Below are 19,286 nucleotides of genomic sequence, written 5' to 3' on the forward strand. Positions count from 1 at the left end.
CTACACGTGTGTACATCTTATTTATAAACTAGTTTGCCAAGCAACTTGAATATTTGGAACAACTGCCTCTCCTGCACTATTTTCCAGATCCTACTTGATAATTTGATTGTCCTTCTTTTGAAATACTTATTTATCACCTACAATCATTCAGTGGGACAGCAGGTCCCACACTTAGGCCCTCATTATGACATTGGCGGTAAGTGCCGCTAAATGCCATGCTGACTGCCGCCAACATACCGCGATTGCGGCGGTATACTGCCACGGGTATTATGACCCACACATAGAAATCCGCCACTATACAGACACACACACAAGTCTGCCAGCCCAAAGGTCAGTGAGAAAGTTGTGGTACCAAAACTCACACCGTTACGCCAACAGTAATACGCCCACAGCACCATGACCCATGAATCACTGCGGCGGTCATTCAACCACAGTAAACCATTGGCGGTACAGACCGCCACGCTCAAAATACACACACTCATACAAAACAACACCACATTGGACAATTCAAACTACACACACCTGACACATACACACACCCACACCAATATAAAACACACACCCACACTACCCACAACCCTTTATGACCCAAAGAATTTGACAACTGAGAGATAGACAAGCCAGGAGCACCCACTGAATCTGAGCCACAATACACCATCACCCATACACCATCCATACACCTCACAGCACACACCCCAACACATCACCCCACACACCCTCACACACACCACTCACACTACACCCATGGCACCACAATAACACCCCAGATTCTCTAAGGAGGAGCTAAGGGTCATGGTGGAGGAAATCATCTGGCAACAGCTATTCAGATCACAGGTGCAGCAGACATCCATTGCTAGGAACATGGAGCTATGGCGGAGAGTTGTGGACAGGGTCAACATCGTGGGACAGCACCCAAGAACCAGGGATGACATCAGGAAGAGGTGATACGACCTACGGGGGAAGGTACGTTCCGTGGTTGCAAGACACCAGACAGCAGTACAGAGGACTGGCGGTGGACCCCCACCTCCTCCCCCACAACTAACAACATGGGAGGAGCAAATCTTGGCAATACTGCATTCTGAGGGCCTGGCAGGAGTAGCAGGAGGACTGGACTCTGGTAAATCAACTCTTTACTACTTTTGCCCCCCTACCTGCATGCCAACACATACCCCCACCTCTACCCTCACCCCCATCACCCCACCACCTCACATACACCCCACCATCACAACCCACCCCTCTCAGTACCCAGCACTGCATACAACAACAATGCATAAACACCACTCAAAGCCCTGCATGGACACCCATCACCACAGCATGCACAGTAGTGGCAATCACTTAGTCAACCAAATTACAACTCACACAAGCCAAAGCTGCCTTTGTAATAACAACCATAGAGGGAAACACACCCATGCACAAGATGTCACATGCTGTAACAATAACACTGCATTTACATACCCACAGGACCCCCACACAATGTCACCAAAGAGGAGGTGCCAGAAACATCCAGTCCACCCCCAGAAGAGACCCACAGTGATGACAGCAGCTATGCACGTCTGGATCAGGATGACCAACCTGGGCCATCAGTGACCTCTGGACAGTCGGTGACCCAGCAACATTCCCAAACCACCACAGAGCCTCCCCCCTCAGGAAACACCAGCACAGCACCCACCCAGCAGGCCCATCTCTCTGTCCCCAGGACACGTCAATCAGCAGTGTGTCCACCACTACAGGGACCCCAGGCAACCCTACAAACACAGGACGATGAGGGACCTGGGGTCAGTGGCAGTGAACACACAGTTCAGGGGACGGAGGCACAGGACAACAGGGAAGCTGGGAGGACTGCTGTGTGACAGGGGGAGGACAGGCCCAGGGAACCGACTCTCCACGAGGCACTCACAAACATCCTGGGAGCATACCACCATTCTCAGGAGACCATGTGACAGATACTGGCCAAGCTGCAGGAGACCCAGCAGCTGTAGGAGGGACAGTACCTGGGGATCAGGGAGGACCTGAGGGACATCCACACCACCCTGGTCACCATTGTAGGGGTGCTGACAGACATGGCCAACACCATGAGGGAGGCAGTGGCACACCAACGGGCCCCTGACACTAGCCACACCGAAGAACAGCCCTCCACCTACGCCAACACTAGTGGACAGGAGGCCCCACCACAGGAACAACAGGCCACCAGCACCCCACCCCCTGCAGAATGAGAACCACCACGCAAAAGGTCCCTGCGATCCAGACAGAAGCCAGAGAACATTGTCAAGACCACGCCAGGAAATGATACTCCCCTTATTGCCACCATTGTGTCCCACTCTGTCACCCTGTCCACCTTTAACTGACATTGCTCCACTTCTATGCCCCCTTGAACAATGCACCTGTGATACCAATAGACTGGACTCTATCCTGGACATTTCTCCAGCCCATTGCAATACCTCCTATACATATTATCACAGAAATAAACACCCTTGAACAAATACAAGTATGGAGTCTGTCAATTGATTTAAATATGTATTAGTTTAACAAGCTGTAAACATTGCAATTCAAATGTACAGTTATATTTACATAGGTATGACCTGTAGTGGGCAGCAGTAAACACACCAGGAGCCAGAGTGGGGCACAGATATCTGAAAATAGAGATGCCAAAGGGTACAGTAAGTGGGCATAGAAATAGGGAAATTAGGCTGCCATGTACAATGTCCAACACAAAACCGCAATGGAAGGTGAAGTTACAGTGTCTTACCTGTGTGTCACTGGAAGTACTGTTGAATTATGATAGTTCTGTTGTCCACATCCTCTTCCTCTGCATCCTCTTCATCGCTGTCTATAGGCTCCACCGCTGCCACACGACCATCCCCAGGGTCATCCTCCTGCAGAAAAGGCACCTGGCGTCTCAAGGCCAAGTTGTGCACCATGCAATGATGATCTGGCACACCTTTTTGGGTGAGTAGTACAGGGATCCACCTGTCAGATGGAGGCACCTGAATCTGGCCTTCAGGAGGCCAAAGGTGCGCTCAATGATCCTAATTGTTCGCCCATGTGCCTCATTTTAACGTTCCTCTATCCTTGTCCTGGCATTCCTCACTGGGGTCAGTAGCCCTGAGAGGTTGGGGTAACCAGAGTCACCTGTAAATATTGAGGGATACCTGTTAGCCACACACTCACCCTTAGGGCCAACCCCACACCCATATACCTACATCAACTGGGTGGGGACCATGGGCTCACCTATTAGCCACACCCGGTGCCTCTGGATTTGGCCAATCACATATGGGATGCTGGTTTTCCTCAAGATAAAAGCATCATGCACAGAGTCAGGATACTTTGCATTGAAACGGGACATGTACTGGACCGCCAAACACACAATCTGCACATGGAATATATGGAGTGCTGTGTGTGTAAGCCTTGTGTAGGGGGGACTGAGGGGTCCTGGGCAGAGTGCTGCATGTATGGTGGGCAATGTCTGTGCTTAAGGGGATGGGAGAGATGTGGTGGGCCATGAGTATGACAGTCCGGACGGTATGACTAATATCTTTTCTGCTGTATTTTTTCTGTAGGTCAGCGCCAAGGAGGTGCGGACCCTGGGGGTCTTTGACAGGTGGAGCACCCATTACCGCAAACAGTGGGAGGACCTGCGCCGCTGAGCAAGGAGGACGGCAGAGGCCCAGCTGGGGCTGGCCTCCCAACGAGGAAGGGGTGCCCGTCGTACCCTGACCCCCCCCTGATGTTCCGCATTCTGGCGGTGGACTATCCGGAGTTGGATGGGCGCTTGAAGGCATCACAGCAGTCACAAGGGGGTGACTCCAGATTCAGATTCTTGACTTTGCGTACGTTAAGGTGTTACCTGGGTGGGGGATGTGGGCTGTGGATGCCCCTGGGCCAGGACGAACATGGCAGGGTAGGTTCCATGATGGGCAAGCTCAGATGCACTCCAACCACAATAATGTTGGTGGGCATCTACTACTGGGCAGGGTCCTGTGGGTCTTAGGTGTGCAGCTAATGGCGTTAGGCATTGTACCCCATGGGCTGGTGACTAGCATTGTAGCTGGTAGTGCAAGGCCTAGTGCATAGGGCTGTTCCCTGTGAGTTGTGTATGCCAATGGTAGTGTTGTTGCTGGGATTGACCAAGTGTATCCTCTGTTTCTTCCCCCCCCTTTTTGTTTTGTAACCCTGTCCTTGTGTGCATTAGCATCACCTGGCGGAAGAGCAGAGGCACTGGCGACGGAGGGAGCTGCATCCCACATGGGCCTGGAGGCCCAATCCACCAACTGTGAGGGCACCAGTGGGACGGAGGGCGAGGGGAGCACCACGACGGAGACAGGAGGGTACAGTAGCGACAGTGACTCCTCCGATGGAATCTCCCTGGCAGACACCTCTGTGCCCACCCAAACTACAGGTACAGCCACCACCCCCGTGCCAGCACTGCCCTTCCAGCAGCCCCTCAGTGTATTTCACATGCCCGCTCACCCAGGAGGTTGGGCATCTCCTTTGCCCCAGGCACCTCAGGCCCTGCCCCAGTCAGCTCTGCTGCCCTCAGTGAGGAGATTATTGACCTCCTGAGATCCCTCTCTGTTGGGCAGTCAACCATATTGAATGTTATCCAGGGTCTAGCAGGGCATTTTAAACAAACAAATGCATACCTGGAGGGCATTCACTCTGGAGGGGCGGCCCAACAGAGAGCTCTGGCCAACTCACTGATGGAATCCATTGTCCCTGTCTCCAGCCTCCCCCCTCCATCTTCGTCTATCCAGTCCCAATCCCCTCAAACCCAGCCTATCCCAAGCACACCTTCAGACACACAGAAGTGGCTCAGGCAAACACAAACACCACACTTCATCCCACAGGCACTCACACAAGCACCATCCAGATGGAGACACACCAACATCCACTGCCTCCACTGTGTCCCCCTCCTCCTCGTCATCCACCTCCCTCCCAGTAGTGTTTCCACTCCAATCTGTATACACTACATCCTCATCCACTACCTCCATCACCAGCACGCCTGTCACTACACCCCCTCACCGGCAGTCACCACCCCCACATCCATGCACATGGCCCCTGTGTCCTCTCCACTGTGTCTGTGCCCCCTCCTCCCAAAGTACACAAACACAAGCACTCAGACACCCAACAGCCATCCATATCACAACAGCATCCAGCCCATGCTTCTGCATCCAAACACAGCAGACACCTCCTACAACCACTCCCTCTTCCTCCATTCTCAAACCTTCACCCTCTTCCTGCCCCATTGTCCCTAAGAAGCTTTTCCTCGCCACCATTGATCTATTCCCTACCCCTCCCCCTGTCCTTCACTTCGGGGCAGGGTGGCCAGAACCCAGTCCAGAACCTCAGTCACCCAGTCCACGGCCACTGTGGTTTCTGCAGCTACTGCAGGTGTGAGAGGCTCCAAGGAGGCACCTGTCAGCACAGCTAGTGTTCCAGCACCACCTGCTAAGGCCAAGAAGGGATCGCCTCCTAGCAAGGGCAAGAAGGGGCCACCAGCCATCAAGGGGAAGGAGGCACCACCAGCCAGCAAGGGGGAGGAGGCAACACCAGCCAGCAAGGGCAGGAGAAGAACACCAGCTGGCAGAAGCAAGGAGACACCACCATCTGCCAAGGACAAAAGGGGCACTCAACACCAGCCATGGCACTTCAGCTGTCTGAGGCTGCAGGGGAAAGGCCAGAGCCTCCCACCACCACTGACAGCACTGCCACCTGCACCGTGGCCAGCACCACCAACTCTTACCGCCAGCAGCACCACTGTCAGCAGCAGCAGCCCCAGTGGGCACAGGTCCGAGGCTGCAGGGGAAGGGCTGGAGCCTCACCCCACCACTGACAGCACCGCCACCTGCACCCCGACCAGCACCACCACCTGCCCCACCATCAGCACCACCAGCAGCACCACTGCCAGCAGCAGAGAATGCAGGGGAAGGGCTGGAGCCTCCTACCACCACTGACAGCACCGCCACCTGCAACGCGGCCAACACCTCTACCTGCACCACCAGCAGCACCACTGCCAGCAGTCCTAGTGGGCAGCCGTCCGAGGCTGCAAGGGAGGGGCTGGAGGCTCCCACCACCACTGACAGCACCGCCACCTGCTGAGCAACTGCCATCCACTGAGCAGCTGTCAATGTCGGCGAGCAGTGTGTAGTAGTGACTAAATGGGCTGCAGTGCGTCCTGGCCCCTGCAACACCTATCGGTGTGACACCCAGGTTAGAGACTGTGACCTTGCACCATCCAGGATGAAGCACACTGGACACAAAGCCCCCTCCTGGATCAGTGGAAGAAGGCATCCACTCACCCCCTCCTTGGCAGGATGAAGCACACTGGGCACAAATCCCCCTCCAGAACCAGTGGAGAAGCCATCTACTTGAGAGACTGAGAGACTGTGGCTTTGCACTCCCCAGGACCAAGCAGTGGGCAACGCACCCACTTGAGAGACTGTGGCTTTGCACTCCCCAGGAACAAGCAGTGGGCAAACCACCCACTTGAGAGACTGTGGTGTTGCATTGTCCCTCTTTTTGTATATATTGTACATACTGTTTATTGATTTAAGGACGTATTTATCTAAAATTGGATTATTACACTCATTTTAATTCATTCCTTTTGTCCTTGCGTTATTCCTGAGGGTTACGGGGAGTATATGTAATGTTGTTGCATTTGTTTGTGTGTATGGTGTTGGGGGTGAGGGTGGGGGTGTTGTGTGTTGCGTGTGTGTGTCACTCTCTTCCCCCCCTTGTGTGCTAGGTGCAGTACTCAACGTGGTCGTCTTTGGCAGCGTTCGTGTTCCTGGTGTATGAAGATGTAGACTAGCATTGGAAAAATGTGCAGCTTGGGCTCCATGACATCGTGGTTCTTCCTTGAGTGTCGAGAGGTGTCGAGTGGTGAGTCGTTTCCCTTCAGTGTACTGTTTCCGCTGTGCTTTTGATGGCTTTGGTACCGCCCCGGAAGAGCTGGTGGATAGGCCTGTTGTAATGCTGTGGGAGGTACATTGTCTTCTGCCTGGCTGTTGGCGGTTACTGCTGCGATGTTTGTTGCTACCGCAGTGGTGATCGGAGTGTTAAAGTGGCTGTCTGTGTTGGCAGTTTCCGCCGTGGTAATAATTCCATTTTTTTTACAGCCCGCGTGTTGGCGGTGTTGGCGGTGTTGGCGGTATTACCGCCGCTTCATCACCAACTGCCAGGGTTGAAATGAGGGCCTTAATCATGCATGTAGAGCTCTTCTGAAAGCTTGAGAAATGTTAGAGAGCCATTGATGCCAATGTGGTCAAAACTGACAGTGCTATTTACGAAGGTTCTCACACTGGTAAGTAATTTACAAGTGTAATTTATTTTGAATAGCTGTTAGAAATGGGTTGTCTAGTTGGCAAAGGTATGCACGCAGCCCAAGTAGGGACCACCACTATAGTCATGGTAAGTCAGATGCACACTAAAAGATAATATGTGCTCAACCTCTGGTAGCTTGGCACAGAGCAGACAGGCTTATCTAAAGAGGCAATGTGTAACATATTTGTGCAACTCACACACACATAAACCCACACAGTAGCACAATGAAAACCCCTAAAAAATACTTTTTTTCTGATTTTCTAAATAATTCAAAACCAAAATGCCAAAATCCAACAAGTGGAAGTCTAGTAATGAATTGAAGAATAAAAAGAGTTCTAGTGCTAAGAAACAAACAGTCCTTTCAGGAGTTAATTGAGGTTGCGCTGAACAGGGACAAAGTCAACAGTTCAAGCAAACCACGATGGAGTGCGGGCTGGGTACAGAAGCTACACAGGCTGTGGGAACAGAGTACCTTGATCCTGGTCGCAAACATGAGAGGCATTCATTTTTCTCACTCAGTGCTGACGATGCATCAATTCTGAAGGTGAAGTGCTGGTGCTGCGATGCATCAGTTCTGAAACCGATGCGCCAGATTTCTCAGTGAAGGGATGCGTCAATCTTCCTTCAGAAGTGATGCTAATATGTTTGTTTCGATGCGATATTGATTCTTTGCTTCCAAAGCAGATGCCCTGGGTTTCTCTATGCAGGAAAGGGATACACCAATCTTCCTTAAGCAGTGGCAGCAATGCAGTGGTTACAATGTGGCAATTATGCGATGGTGAACCACTGGTTGCAATTGTCATATGCCAATTCTGCTCCCACAATAGGGTTGATGCCTCGGTTGCCACTTCCAGCAGGCAGGGGATACATTGATTTCACTGGTGCAAGTACTAGATCCATTTCCAGTGAACCAGACACAGAAACAGGGGTAGAGACTTTAATATCCCTGAGTCTCTAGCAAAGGAAGGCAAGCCAAAAAGCCCTTGGAAATCACTTGGAGTTCCTGACAGCGTCCAACTCTCCTTCGGCAAGGTCAGAGAGCAGCAGGGCAGCACTGCAGAAAAACAGTCTTTCCAGGTCAGCAGTCCAACAAAGTGACAGTCCTTGATGCAGCACAGCAGTTCTTCTGAGTCTACTTGTAGGTCTAGAAGTGTCTGATTTGTTGGGATCAGAGACCCAATACTTATACCCAAATGTATCTTTGAAGTGGGGGTCACTTTAAGGAATGGTCTTTGAAGTGCACAAGTGTACTTTCTTCCTCTGCGCTAGCTCTAGACTATCAGTAAGGGGTAAGCAGCCTTTTGTGTGGTGACAGGCACTGCCTAATTAGTATTAGTGTCATCCCCTCCCCCCCTTCCTGCCAGAAAGAACCATCAGAATGCAGATGAAAGTAGATGAGCACTCAGACACAGCTAGCCTTCCTGTGTTTGTGGTTGTCCAGAGGGAATGCAGGTGTGTATTGGTGACAGTCTGTAGGCACTCAGAGCTGTAAGAGAAGAGAAATGCCTACCTTTTAAAAGTGGCATTTCTAAAATAGTAGTGTTAAATCTGACTTTACCAGTAAATAAGATTTTTCATTACCATTACAAAGATATGAAACATGAGACAGCTACTCCTTTCTAATCAGGAATTACAGCTTATAAGTGTACTGAGGAATTCCCAATGTTAACCTAAAAAGTAGTAGGCCTTACTGTAGTGAAAAACAAGTTTAGGACTTTTTCACTACCAGGACATCTAAAACTTCAAAGTACATGTCCTTCCTTTTAGTTACATGGTGCCCTGCACTATGGGCTACTGGTAGTCAAACTGCACACACTGGCTCTGCAGTGGCAGACCAGAGCCATGTTTAAAAGGGCTACTTCAGTATGTCATGTAGGCTCTCATTATTCTAATGTGACTACTGGATCTGAGTGGGAGAACTGCCTGCGGTGTGGGAGACTGAGTCTTAACCCACCACAGGTGACACCTGTCGCCCTAATCCGGGTTTTGCTCCGGCTAACTAGCAGTGCCTCATCTCTACCCAAGAGCAGGGATGATTTGGCAGCAGTGTCATGACACAATTGACTTCTCAAGGAAATCGTGGTTACTCAGCTCTCATCTGTTTCTCTCAGTTACATTAGTCTCACATACACAATGGCAAACAGAGGCAGTATATGTTTCAATAAGGTTTTAATGAAGCAACTGCATTTTAGATAACAAAGCATGTACTACAATAACCAGGACGATACAGCATGACAAAATTAGAATTGTGACAAGGAGAGTGAAGCATAGCAATAACGCTACCATATTGTCACTAGAGTCAATAGACTAATTCCTACCTAGGCAATGATAGAGCACATCATGTTTAATTCTGCCCTTCAGGTTCCCCTGGGAAGACATCATCCCCTATACCTGAGCAAAGACCTGATGTATGCATAAGCAGCTGTATTTAAGCGTTCAGCAATCAGCATACAGTTGTGGTCCTCTGGCTGGAATCTCTTTCTAACGTGCAAGGGACAGGGAAGTGTTTATACAATAAAACAACTGATGTTCTAAGAAAATGTCCATACAAAAGGATGTGTGTTTTTCTATGAATACCAGAGACAAATCTTTTACCACGTTCACCAGCAACCTGTCTTACTGCAGCCTTGAAAGAGGCACAGTGAACAAGAATGTCTTGTTTGAGAACGTAGTGCTGGCCTAAGTAAGAACAGCTAGATAGAAATAAATAAAACAAGACTGCAAAAGTGGCTATTGTTCAAATAATAAAAGAAGCTGAATAAAATATATATAGGTTAAAGTGCACAGTGGCAGGCGTAGTGTGCTGAAATAATGTGCATGAACCTATAACTAAAATGGCTACACAACACCCTCCCCTTGTCAGTTGAAGGTGGTTCAAAGCCTAAGTATGTATAAAAGCTACTAAAACTCAACCTAAGATATATATATGTAAAAAGTGTCAATAATGACAAGTTAAAAGGACACATGAGCATAAATAAAAGGACAATTTAAAATATTAACATGTGGCGTAAAAAGGGCCGAATTTCAAGAGTCAGAGTCATTTTTAAAGTGGAGGACAAGAAATATTCCAGTTCGGCAGGTGTTAAAGATGGAAAGGCATCGCCGAGAAGGACCAAGGAGCAGTCGTTTTCCAGAGCCTGAGCCTCACCCAAGGCAGCAGTGTTCTGTAGTGTGCCGTGTAATGAGTTCAGAGTCCCATCTTCCAGGAAGGGCAACTCATAAGCAGCTTCCCGTAGCAAGCACACCCTCAACGCGCATGTCCAGTAATGAACCCTCAGCGGGAACATCAACAGATCAGCATCCAAAGAAAGCAAGGGCTGCGTAGAAAGACAAGCTTTCAGTGCATGTTTGAACGAGCACCAGAGGCACCGAAACATGGGCTGCACACAATGCAAAACTGGTGTGAATGACAGGAACCAGTCACACTCCAATTGCTCCAGGAGTGTTGTTCCAAAGTACTGCATCATGCGTTCACGACACAGCTGTGCTGATGGGAGTGCTATCATTCCGCCTTGTTGCGGCGGGACAGCCATTACGCATGAAAAGTAGCAATAGCAAAATGGCAACTATTATAGCGAAAGCTATTGGAAATTCCCTGAAAATACTGGAGAATATTGAGTTGATAATGGCTGATGGTATTAAAATGAATATGGAGGAGAAGGTGTGAATAAAACCGGAACCAACAGCCTTAAAGAAATTTGCGAGTCCAGTAGTACTAGATGCATTAAATATTCGTCCCATGAGTTCACCAAAGTGTCTCAGAAAGTTGGTACTTAAAAGGGACTGTATCTCTGATGATGACCTTGCCACCTGAAGTGCGTAGGTCTCGCGTGCAGATGTGAGAGCCACATGTTTTTGAAACAGTAAAGCTTTGAGTCTGTTCAACTTGTCAAAATTCACATTAGAAGTAACAATATGGGGGCAGATGTCAGCTACCGCTTTCTGTCTAGTGGGAGGAAAAAGTACATTCCTGCAGCATGTAACAATCTTAGAGACTGAAACAATATAAACTATTCCAGTTCGCATCCCACAACAGTCTTCACTATTGAGGAAAACATAGCTGCCATTTGAAAGCAGCTGGAGCGTAGGTCTAATCAAGGGGATTAGAACTCCCTTCAGATAACAAGCCAATTTCGCTGCCGACGCGTTACATGCCCCGTGCAAAGACAGGTGTTTACAAACCATCTAATGGCTGACAGAAGTCTTGCATTCACTACCGCTAAGAAAGACCTCTTTCATGCCACTGAGACATTTGTACGAGAAGGGCAGCTCCCACACCTCATGGATGTAACTATCTCCCAGCCTTTCATATCTGCCTTCAGGAACGTGTTTTAAACAGGACACAAATTGAAGTGTTGAAATAGGCAGATTAATCACCCGTGTATTATCCACTCAGGGGATGGTTTTTCAGCCACAGTAAAAGGCAACTTTTCGATGTTTAGTATGACATACGTCACTTCTTTCTTAGCCATTAGTTGTTGTTGTCACGTTAAATTACATGTAGAAATTATTGACCGGATGTAGTAAAATTCTGAATTGCGACTCGCAAATTGCGACTCGCAATTCAGAATGTAGGATGTTGTCCCTGACACCATCTGCGACTCGCAAGGGGTTCGCAAAGGCCCACCTCATTAATATTAATGAGGTGGGTCTCAATTTGCGACTCCCTTGAGACTCGCCCACTCACAGGGATGGTGGCCTGCTGGAGACAGCAGACCACCATGTCTGTGACTGCTTTTAAATAAAGCAGTTTTTTTTGTAATGCAGCCCGTTTTCCTTAAAGGAAAACGAGATGCATTACAAAACTAAAAAATGAAACGTTTCCGTTTAATTTTTTCAGAGCAGGCAGTGGTCCATAGGACCACTGCCGGCTCTGAATCTTTTTTTTCCATGCCATTCACAAAGGGGAAGGTGTCCCAGAGGGACCCCATCCCTTTTGCGAATGGGTTGGTAACTGCGATTGTTTTGCGACCGCGTTCGCGGTCACAAAACAATACAACATCGCGCCGCGACTCGCAATTTGGAAGGGGAACACCCCTTGCTAATTGCGACTCGCAGTCCTGTTTTGCGAATCGGTAACCAGGTTACCGACTCGCAAAACGGGGATTGGGCATCGCAATGTGCTTTTTGCACATCGCAAACAGCAAAATTTGCTGTTTGCGATGTGCAAAAAGTTTTGTACATCTGACCCAATGTCCCTTGTGCTAACGTGTTGCCAGGGAATGTGACCTGCCTTCAATGTTTGAAGTGTCTAACCCAACTGCATAATGGACCTTAATTGACTCTGTCCATGGTTTAAAGAAGACATATCAGTTTGTATTATGTCTATAATAGAAGAGACAATGTTATTTAGGATGTATATCCGGTCGGACATGGTATTAATCCTATTATCTACAACAGCTAATGGCTTCTGTACATTTTCCTGGTCTATTTGCCTTAACCGGGCAGCAGCTTCTTGTTGGGAAAGCTTCCAAATTTCATTATATACTTCATATAAGAAGCGCTTTCTGCGTTTGTTTCTGGGGTCTAACAGGAAGTCCTGTAAATCGGTGTTATTAGACAGGAGACTGAGGTGTTCACTAACCGCATCTAGTGAGGAACTCTTCAACCACTGCTGGCATAGTTTCCCTACACTGTATGTTGTTACTATACCCGCATGTTCGGATGATATATATCAATGGTCCAGACTACTAGTTATAAAACCCCTTGTGGAATTTATAAACCGTTTGTGATATCCACTGGTATCTACTGGCCACAATAACCACCCGCCAGGACGTGACAGTGAAACATTAAATGTGCCATTCCGGACCCATTGATCGAGCTGATCTTCAGTTGCATTGATACATTTTTGCCAATTATTAAATTTCGCAGGAATACTGGGGGCATTCAATTCCTTAACTAAGCCTAACCAACTTGTTTGTTGTACAGTTTCATTTAAGAATATCATTTGAACAGGTATCAGGCATGCTCTAAATAAAGCTTCCTTCCCCCGTATTTGCCAATGTCTAGCTCCCCACACACTTTTTAAGTCAATCGACTTCAGCCATTATTCATAGCTTTCTATAGTCAGCCAAGAAACAAAGGAATCCGAATAAATAAATGTTGTATTTGTCAATAATATATGCATACATCTTCTATCAATGGCAATTTGAAATAATATGACTCAGGATTTTTAACATCGTGCCCAGAAAAATATGCAAACTTTTCAGAGTATGTTTTAGAACTCCCTTGTGGTGCAGTCGGACAATGTTCCCATTGTGTGGAATTAAAAACAATCTTTGGGGTACTTGCTCTGTGGATGAAATGGTGCCCATAATAATTGTAGCAAAACGTACCACCATACTTTTCTTTAGATTGGTAAACATCTTCGTTTTCAAATACAGTGTAATACTGCAATTCAGTCATAATAGAATCAAATGTTTTCACATCCCAATCATCAGAAACAACTCTGGGTATTATTACATCATTCATTGAAAGTTTAAACACATATGGTATTTGAATGACCTCTGTCGGGCCGTATATCTCAAATGTTACTTTATCCCAAACAGTCCCATCAGTAATTGGTATAGCGGAAATATTCACAAAAGACAAGTCTCTGTGGACCTTGTGAGAAGAAAAATGGGGTTTTAGGACTTCATCCACCAGTTCAACTGTCGATCTTTCAGGAAGAAAATGACCATGTATTAATAAAAATAATATTATAACAAACCCAATCCAAAGTAGGAAAGCCAGTACAGTCAAAGAAAGCCACAGATAGTTCCATGAAAAAACAAAGTAAGTTGCTTTAAGCCAATTCATCAGTTTACGTGTTTTTGGCAGTTCAGATGTAGAAGAGGCAAATGAGTCCGAAACAGTGGTGGTCATTCTGACCTCGGCGGTAAAAGGCGCCTACCGCCGGTCAGAAATCCTCCATAATCCCGCCGCGGTCGCGGAAACCCGCCACGGTCATTCTGACCCGCAGAAGGCAAACCTCCGAAAATCCGACCGCCACAACAGACCGCCAGACCAGCGGTCGGCGGAAAGGTGGAGGTGACCAAACCTCCACCGCCACGCCAACAGAAATACGCCCATCCCATTACGACCCACGAATCCACGCGGCGGTCATTCAAACGCGGTATTCCATTGGCGGGACACACCGGCGCGGTCAGAATACACACAAACGAACAAAACTCACCCACATTGGACGATTTGAATCCCACACACCTGATACACATACACACACCACTCCCACACACACAATACAATATAAAACACCCACCCACATCACCCACAAACCCCTACGCTTACAAATTCGTAAAGAAGGCAAGAGCGAGACACCAGCATCCAAAACATAACAGCCACAGCCACTCAACACCATCACCCACACACTATCCACACACAAAACAACACACACCACCACACTCAACTCACTTAAATACACATACTCCACCCCACACATCATACACACCACCCCATGGCACCCCAAAGACAACCCCGCTTCACAGACGAAGAACTCAGGGTTATGGTGGAGGAAATCGTTCGTGTAGAGCCCCAGCTGTTCGGCACACAGATACAATACACCAGCATTGCCCGGAGGACGGAGCTATGGCAGAGGATTGTCGACAGGGTGAACGCAGTGGGACAGCACCCCAGAAATCGGGAAGACATCAGGAAGCGATGGAACGACCTACGGGGGAAGGTGCGTTCCATGGTATCCAGGCACAACATCGCCGTGCAGAAGACTGGCGGAGGACCCCCACCTCAACCCCCACAATTCACATCATGGGAGGAGGAAGTCTTGAACATCCTGCATCCTGACGGCCTCGCAGGAGTCGGCGGAGGAATGGATACTGGTAAGTTGAAGCTTCAATACTGCTTCCCCCCCACCTGCATGCCAAATCAGACCCCAACCCTCACCCCCATCCTCGAACCCCATCCTCACCCCCACCCTCACCCCCACCACCATCCTCACCCCCACCACCATCCTCACCCCCAACACCATCCTCACCCCCACCCCCAGTACACCTATTCCCCGCCAATGTCTCACCATCACAACCCACACATCCCAAAACCTAGGCCTGCATGCGTCCACTAAGCATGGACACCCATCACCAAAGCATGCCCAATGCATATACACATCCCCCCCACAAGCCACCCTCACCAAAGCCCCCACACACGAATGCCAGCACTTGGGGACACGAGAACCCACAGATACACCCATATGCGACACATTTAAACTATAACCATACCTCTATACCCCTGCAGGACCCGACCGTCAACACACCGCGGCGGAGGGGCCAGAATTATCCACACCCCCCACCCAAGAGGCCGTCAGCGATGACAGCAGCTCTGTCGATCTGGACACCGATGACCAGCCCGGACCATCGGGGACCTCTGGACAGTCGGTTCCCCTCACACAGGCACAGGCCACTATAGACCCTAACCCCTCTGGGAACACCAGCACAGCTCCCACCCAGCGGGCCCATGCCTCTGTCTCCAGGGCGCGTCAATCTGCAGTGTGTCTACCACTACAGGGCACCCAGGATAACCCACCACCCCAACAACAACAGGGACCTGGGGGCAGTGGTAGTGGGCACACCGGCCAGGGGGCAGAGGCCCAGGGAAACAGGGCAACTCGGCGGGCAGCTGTGCGACAGGGGGGGGAGGAGAGGCCCAGGGAACCCACTCTCCACGAGGTCCTCACCACCATCATGGGAGCATACAACCGCTCCCAGGAGACGATGGCGACGGTACTGGCCCGGTTCCAGGAGATCCAGGTGCTGCAGGAGGAACACTATCGGGGGTACAGGGAGGACATCCGAGCCATCAACACCACCCTGGTTACCATGGTAGGGCTGCTGCAGGACCTCGTAAACAGCAGGGCGGACACTGAACAACACCCAAGGGCCCCTGCCACTAGCCGGGACCAAGAACAGCCATCCACCTCCGCCGGCGCTAGTGGACAGGAGGCCCCCGCACAGCAGCAGCCCACCAGACCCCCACCTCCTGCAGGAGAAGAACCACCCCGCAAGAGGGCCCTGAGATCTCGCAAGACAGAGTAGGATGTCAAGACCCCCGCCAGCAATGGATACCACCTGATGTCATCCCACTGTCCCACATTGTCACCCTGTCCATCCTCGAACTGCCCATGCTCCATCTCTCCACAGGCCTCTGGACAATGCACCTGTGTGACTGTTACTCTGGACTCTGCCATGGACATTCCTTCACCATAGCCCCCACCCACTTGAAACCACCCATCCCATTTTGAGCACTTCAATAAACACCTATTTTGCACCAAAATATCAGGAGTCTGGCTGTGATTTCAATAGATTGTAATTGACATGACAGTGCAAATATGTCCTTGTACATGGTGAAGTCAACAAACAGCTGCCACAAAGCTGTAGTCCATGGGGAAACGAAGCACAGGACTCGTAGTGGGGACCCCAGATCTGAAATAGGGAGGGAAAAGCCAAAACTCAGTCATCATACACTGGGGCAAATAGACAGGCAGCAGAGATGCTGCAGAGTAGTTAACATTTACTAAATTATCTTTGAAATGTTACCTGTGTCCTATTGGAAGTACTGTTCAATGATTCTGTCCCTGTTGTCTGTTTCAGCCCCGTCGTCTTCCTCCTCGTCACTCTCCTCAGGTTCCACCGCTGCCACAACACCACCGTCTCGACCATCCTCCTGCAGGAAAGGCACCTGGCGGCGCAAAGCCAGGTTGTGAAGCATGCAGCAGGCCACGATGATGTGACACACCTTCTTAGGTGAGTACATTAGGGATCCACCGGTCATATGCAGGCAGCGAAACCTGGCCTTTAGGAGGCCAAAGGTGCGTTCGATCACCCTCCTAGTACGCCCATGGGCCTCATTGTACCGTTCCTCTGCCCTGGTCCGGGGATTCCTTACTGGGGTCAGTAGCCACGACAGGTTGGGGTACCCAGAGTCCCCCACTAGCCATACACGGTGTCTCTGTAGCTGTTCCATCACGTAAGGGATGCTGCTATTCCTCAGGATGTAGGCGTCATGCACTGACCCTGGGAATTTGGCATTTACATGCGAGATGTACTGGTCAGCCAAACACACCACCTGGATGTTCATTGAATGGTAACTTTTTCTGTTCCTGTACACCTGCTCCCTGTCTCTTGGGGGAACCAAAGCCACATGGGTCCCATCAATGGCATCAATTACGTTGGGAATATGTCCAAGGGCGTAGAAATCACCCTTCACTGTAGCCAGTTCGCCCACCTCAGGGAAAATGATGTAGTTCCTCACGGATTTCATCAGGGCAGACAACACTCTGGATAACACCTTTGAAAACATGGGCTGAGACATCCCAGAAGCAATTCCCACGGTTGTCTGAAATGACCCACTTGCCAAGAAATGGAGTACTGACATGACCTGCACCAGAGGGTGAATCCCTGTGGGTTGGCGGATGGGGGACATCAGGTCGGGCTCCAGCCGGGCACACAGTTCATGGATAGTGGCACGGTTAAGACGGTAGGTCAGGATAATGTGGCGTTCTTCCATTGTCGACAGGTCCACCAGCGGTCGGTACACGGGAGGATTCATCCGTCTCCTCGCCCAACCCAGCGGACGGTGCCTAGGAAGGACAACATGGAGCACACAGTCAGGCAACCCACAGGTACGTACTCACAGCTAGCACAGTATACGATTCTCTATGCAGTGAATGGCGTGTCTGAGTGGCTATGCAAGGCCTAGGCCTGTGTGACGCAGTTGAAATTGAGCCATGTGGGCCCTGGAAATGGCGGCTGCCTGACCTGTGAAGTGTGACAATGGGATGTGAGGTCAAAGCGCTGGCGTGGCACACCGCGGCGGGCGGCGGCCGAAGACCGCGGCGCGAAGCCGCATTGGTTAACATTGAAGCCTATGGGTTTCAGGAGCCAATGGCGAAGGGCGCCGGCGGTGGCGGGACGCACTGCCGCGGTACGCACCGCCGCGGACGTGACCGCCATTTTCTATCTACTTATCCACTTGCGACTTGAACTTTCACAGGAGAGGACCTATACTGCAAGTGTTGCTGTGACCTCGGTCTGGAAGGGACAATGGCTGCTGCGACTGGGGAAAGGGCCCCTGCCTTCACTGGAGAGGAGTTGGAGAAACTTGTGGATGGGGTCCTCCCCCAGTATGCGCTACTCTACGGTCCTCCAGACCAACAAGTGAGTTTAATTCTATCTGGATTTGGGGCCACTGGCTGGCTTGGGGGCCTGGCGGGGATGGGGGGCATGTTGGGCCTGGCGGGGGGCCTGGCGGGGATGGGGGGCATGTTGGGCATGGCGGGGGGCCTGGCGGGGATGGGGGGCATGTTGGGCCTGGCGGGGGGCCTGGCGGGGATGGGGGGCATGTTGGGCCTGGCGGGGGGCCTGGCGGGGATGGGGGGCATGTTGGGCATGGCGGGGGGCCTGGCGGGGATGGGGGGCATGTTGGGCCTGGCGGGGGGCCTGGCGGGGATGGGGGGCATGTTGGGCATGGCGGGGGGCCTGGCGGGGGGCCTGGCGGGGATGGGGGGCATGTTGGGCCTGGCGGGGGCCTGGCGGGGATGGGGGGCATGTTGGGCATGGCGGGGGGCCTGGCGGGGGGCCTGGCGGGGATGGGGGGCATGTTGGGCCTGGCGGGGGGCCTGGCGGGGATGGGGGGCGTTGGGCCACTGGAAAGGAAAATGCTGAGTTACTTGAACGTGGTATTTCTCCCTCCCTGTACGTGTCACATAGGTCCGCGCCCATGAGAAGATCGGGATTTGGCGTGCCATCGCCAAGGAAGTCCGGGCCCTGGGGGTCCACCATCGACGGGGCACCCACTGCCGCAAGAGGTGGGAGGACATCCGCCGCGGGACCAAGAAGACCGCCGAGTCTCTGCTGGGGATGGCCTCCCAACGTAGGCGGGGTGCCTGCCGTCAACTGAGCCCCCTGATGTTCCGGATCCTGGCGGTGGCCTACCCTGATTTGGATGGGCGCGTGAGGGCA

The sequence above is a fragment of the Pleurodeles waltl genome, chromosome 2_1 (assembly GCF_031143425.1).
Source record: "Pleurodeles waltl isolate 20211129_DDA chromosome 2_1, aPleWal1.hap1.20221129, whole genome shotgun sequence".
NCBI lineage: Eukaryota > Metazoa > Chordata > Amphibia > Caudata > Salamandridae > Pleurodeles > Pleurodeles waltl.